Source organism: Gossypium hirsutum, chromosome A11 (genome assembly GCF_007990345.1).
Source record: "Gossypium hirsutum isolate 1008001.06 chromosome A11, Gossypium_hirsutum_v2.1, whole genome shotgun sequence".
In the NCBI taxonomy this organism is placed as follows: Eukaryota; Viridiplantae; Streptophyta; class Magnoliopsida; order Malvales; family Malvaceae; genus Gossypium; species Gossypium hirsutum.
This window is the reverse complement of record NC_053434.1, coordinates 104,451,001-104,456,413: the sequence shown is the minus strand read 5'-3', so window position 1 is coordinate 104,456,413 and position 5,413 is coordinate 104,451,001. Positions and strand designations below refer to the sequence as shown.

At 38.9% G+C, this 5,413-nt stretch overlaps 1 non-coding gene across 1 annotated transcript; it reads right to left on the bottom strand.

Moving 5' to 3' along the window:
• Positions 1–2,827: 2,827 nt before the first annotated feature.
• Positions 2,828–2,934, bottom strand: LOC121210730 (small nucleolar RNA R71). Its single transcript, XR_005905843.1, has one exon. It is a non-coding gene; the product is annotated as a small nucleolar RNA R71 (small nucleolar RNA).
• Between the last annotated feature and the right edge of the window lie 2,479 nt (positions 2,935–5,413).

The following is a 5,413-nucleotide window of genomic DNA, read 5'->3' as shown; positions in this document are numbered from 1 at the left end:
AGCACTGAGTGTGCGGACTTAATAAATATTCTTGAATCATTATGGACACTAAGTGTGCGACACTATTGAGTCGATCACGGATAGCGGATCGGGTAAGTATCTTGAGTTCATGGCTAATAGGTGCTATGTTTATATTTGGAGTTGAGCTTGGTAAGTTGAACCATGTGACAAATATACTTGAACTCACGTACATAAGATTTATCGTGGAATGGGTGAAAGGCCGTTTAGTTGTATGATTGTAACGAAAATAAAATGATTTATGAAAATGCCTCGAATATCCTATTGATGAGTATATGGAATGTGAATGCATGATTTGGTATGAGATTGAACCGATAGGTCGGAGGAACTATGGTATGGTTCGGTATGGATGGAGTAACTAGCCTCGTTCCATTTTGTTTCCTCTTGTGGTAATGTTATTAATGGATGGTAGTGTATTGCTTATGACTTACTGAGTTATAAACTCACTCGGTGTTTCCTTGTCACCCATACTAGGTTTCTTGGACTCGTCTCTTTTTGCGTGGTCGGGCCGTCATCGAAGTCATCACACCGGATAGCAAGTTTTGGTACTTTCTTCTTAGTTGGCTTAGGAGAACATTTCGGCATGTATAGGCTATTATGTTGTGTTTGAACTTTGGTATGTAATCTTTTAGCCATGCGAAATGGCATAAATGTTCGGTTGGGTTTGGATTCATAACGTTAGGTCGCAAATCTTGATAATTCGACCTTTTTATGCCATACGTCATGGTTGATTATTTTGGTGTTAAAATTCATGATATGGCAATAGTGTAGTAGGGGGAAGTTTGACAATGATTATCCTTTGGCATGGCTAGTCATGATCATAATAGGTGATATGTATGATGAATTACTAGTTAGATCAAGGAGAAATCACGAAATAGGCACAGTTGCTTTCGTAACAGATGCTGGCAGAGCAGTGATGTGAGATCGAAAAATCACTAAAAAATAGTAGGAGTGCAATTAATTGATGAATAAATTATTTATTCGAAGCTCGATGAGTCTATTTTCATATAGAAGTAACAAAAAGATCATATGGACAGTATGTTAAGAGATATTCAGGTTCTCGTGAGACAGGGCCAGAACGGTTTCTGGATTCCCTGTTCTGACTTTGGAAATTCATTATAAATTAACCAGAGACAATTAGGAGTCATACCATATATGGATAGATTCCTCTCTGAGTCTAGTTTCTATAGAAACAAACGGTATCAGTATTGAAGCTCTGTACAGGGAGATATCCAGGTCGTAATGCGCAAAGGTCAGCGTAGTCGACCCCAGTAACATGGGAGATTTTGACTAATAAACTGTACTAATTGGCCCGACCAAAAATTCTAGAAAAAATATGTAGATGGAAATATGAGTCTAGTTTCAGGGAAAATTCACGGAACTGGATTTCGAATTCCAGAGCTAAAGATATGATTTTTAAAGCGACTAGTACGCAGATTGACAGCTTGTCTAGAAAAATTTTAATAAGTGGTTTAAAGTCTGTTAACACCTCGTGTTCGACTCCGGCGACGGTCTCGGGTTCGGGGTGTTACAGAGTTGATTGCACACCTAGAGATAGGGTGACAAGATTTTGCCGGATTAGGGTGAAACCTAATAAGGGAATCCATAGATTGAGTTAATGCAACACTAGGTGTGTTAATTAGAGAGAGATTTCAATTAATCAACCTAGGGTTAGACATTGTTAGTCTCGAGAGAGATAATAATATAACTTAGGGATTTCTACAGATCAATTCAAATGAATAAATCGTCTGATTCAGAGTCAATAACAAGTCAAGTCTAGGTGGATTTTTCCCTTAAGTATTGTCCAAATCATTCAGTTTTCCCAAAAGTTATTTCCCCAATTTACTTTTTGTGCATTCTTAGTTTAGTAATTAGTTTAGATAAAACAGAACATTTATTTTTAGGCTAGATAATAAAAAGAAAGTAAATACTAGTACTCTTGGTTCCTTTGGGTTCGAAACTCCAGTCTTGCCATAAACTATACTACTGTTCGATAAGGTGCATTTGCCTTTGTCGTGATAATAGTTAGTTTCAAGAATGGTCAATTATAAATAAATTTTAAAACTTATCACACTTTAAATCATCACGATCAAGTTTTTGGCACCGTTTCCTGGGAACTAAGATATTTGGAACACTCGATTTTTATTACTTTAGCCATTTTAGTTTTATTGCAATTTAAATTTTTATTTTTTTTCTAATTTTTCATTTATTTGCTCCTGACAGGTTTTTATAGTGTATGACTAGAAGAAACCCGTCGGGACCATTACTCTTTGATAGTGAGATCGATCGCACAGCTCGCAGAAACCAAAGAGAAATAAGGCGAAGCCTAAGATACACAGAGGAAGAGCAAGAGGACGACATTCACACCACAATCGAGGAGATGGTTGAAAATCAGGAAAATTTGATACCTCCTGCGATTGCTGCTGATCCAGTAAATCAAAATCCTGCTCCACGCACTATGTATGATTATGCTAAACCTAATTTAACAGGAACTGAGTGAAGTATAGTTAGACCTGCTATTGCTGCAAATAATTTTAAATTGAAACCTAACACAATTCAAATGATACAACTTCAGTTTGATGATTTGCAGGATGAGGATCCAAACAATCACTTGGCAAATTTTCTGGAGTTTTGCGACACTTTTAAAATCAATGGCATTTCTGATGATGCCATTTGCCTTTGGTTGTTTCCCTTTTCATTGAAGAACATAGCTAAATAGTTTGAACTCATTACCACAAGGGTCGATCACTACTTGGGAATAAAAGACAGAAAAGTTTTTACTTAAATATTTTCCACCGCTAAAACGGCTAAGTTGAGGACTAACATCTCTTCTTTTGTGCGGATGGATCTAGAAACACTCTATGATGCATGGGAGAGATACAATGATCTTTTGAGAAGGAGCCCTCACCATGGGTTACCACTTTGGCTACAGGTTCAGACGTTTTACAATGTTGTGAAGCCCTCAAAGAGGCAACTCATCGATGCAGCTGCTAGTGGAACTTTGAATAACAAAACACCTGAAGTGGCTTACAAATTTATTAAGGAGACGTCACTGAATAACTATCAGTGGCAAGTTATGAGGACAAAGCTGATGAAAGCAGCTGGTGTTTTCAACCTCAATGTGGTTACTATGCTATCTAACCAGGTAGTACTCTTAAATAAAAAGATTAACGGCTTGTGTGGTTCTACTTAGGTACATCCAATGACAAGGTGCAATTCAAATAGAGGAGGAGCAAAAACAGAATATCAACCCTTCAACCCTAGCATCAAGGAGGAACAAGTCCAATATACGGGTACAATAACTCTAGACCTCAAAATAACCTGCATAGTAATACTTATAATGCAGGTTGGAGTAACCATCCCAATTTCTCGTGAGGCGGTCAAGGAAATCAAAGGCCACAACACACTCCGAGTTCTCAACAACCACCTTACCAATAGAAAAACAAGGGGAACCTTGAGGAGATGCTAACAAAGTTTATCTCGGTGTCAGAAACTCGCTTTCAGAATACCGAAACAACACTTAAGAATCAACAAATTGATTTCTGAATGACCACAAGGTAGCCTGCTGAGTAACATTGAATCTAACCCAAGGGAACAACTCAATGCAATTACCATTCAAGATGAGGAAGGGTTAGTCGAACCTGAACCAGAACCGAGGCAAGGAATTTTGGTAAGTAAAAGCAAAGGTGAGGTAGACCACAGTGAACAAACACTGATAGGTAAAGAGTACAAACCTCAAGTGCCATACCCCAATGCGACAAGGAAAGACCGCACAGACGAATAATTCAGTAAATTCCTTAAATTATTAAAAAAATTACATAACTACCGTTTATTGAAGCTCTTTCACATATCCCGAACGCAGTTAAATTCTTAAAAGAGCTTTTAGCAAATAAACGAAAGTTAGATGAGGCGTCGCATGTGGAGTTGAATGCAATTTGCTCAACCATACTATAGAATAAGCTGGCTAACAAATTGAAAGATCCAGGGAGTTTTACGATTCCTTGTTTAATTGGTAGCTTAGATGTTAATAATGCTTTGGCTGATTTAGGGGCTAATATCAATGTCATGCCTTATAAAATGTTTAAACAACTAGGTATTGGGAAACCCAAACAAACTAGGATAAGCATTCAGTTAGCAGATAAAACAATCAGATTTCCTAGGGTATTATTGAAAATGTACTCATTTAAATTGACAAATTTATATTCCCAGTTGATTTTGTTGTCTTAGACATAGAAACGGATAGTGACGTGCCTTTAATTTCAGGGAGGCCCTTTTCAGCAACTACTAGAACTATAATTGATGTTGGTACAGGTGGACTCACACTTCGTGTGGGTGATGAAATAATCACCCTTCAAGCTTGCATTTCAAGTAACACATCAAATATCGAGGGTGATTGTATAAATTGTACCACTAGTACTAATCATGTGGTGCAAACTTCTTTGTAGGAAACACGTTCGAAGAGCACACATGAGATATGTTCGAGTAACGACAAGGGACCCATCTATGAAGAACGAAGGCTATGAGTTGAGGAACTAGATGAATGGTAGACACATAAACCGAGGACACACGATAAACCAAAACCACGCCATGATGAGCTCAATATCTCACCAAATCAACTTAAGGTTGCAGACAAAGTACTACTAGATGCAGTAGACCCTCAGATTGCCACCTCTGAACCAAATGGAGAAATCCCTCTTACGGTACTTAGCATTTTCCCATACGGCATAGTTGAGGTAATTCATCCCAAATTCAGTACGTTCAAGGTAAATAGTACTCATCTAAAACCTTGTTTTGATAAAATTGATAGCAGGGATAAGGAGTGTAAACTCCTCACACCACCATGACCACGCAACAGAGAGGTAAGCCGAGCTTAGACTATAAATAAGCGCTTCTCAGGAGGCAACCCGAGCAATAATAGTGTTAACTTCTTTTAATTTTAGTTTTTAACATCTAATTCACTAACTGAGTCTTTGAACACAGATTGTCCAAATCCACACGGCCAGGCACAAGCGTGCCTTAGGCTGTGCTCCTACCACAGGCGGAGAAGCGGCCGTGCGATACAACCGTGTGAAAATAGGGCAAAATTTTTCCCCAACACGGGAGTCGATAAGTTTCCATGACCGTGCGACACGGCCGCGGGTGAATCTTTCAAAACAACATAGGAGTGCGACACACCCGTGTCTAGAGGCCATGGTTGAAACTGAGAAAACAACATGGGTGTGCGACACGCCCGTGCTCACTACCCGTGGTCAAGACTGACAAAACAACACAGACATGGACATACATACACGGGCATGGGAGAAGCGAATGAAGAAAAACACGACCGTGCGACACGGCCGTGTGCATCAACACACCCAATGAACACGGGTGTGGGTCGAATTTCAGATGCACCCAA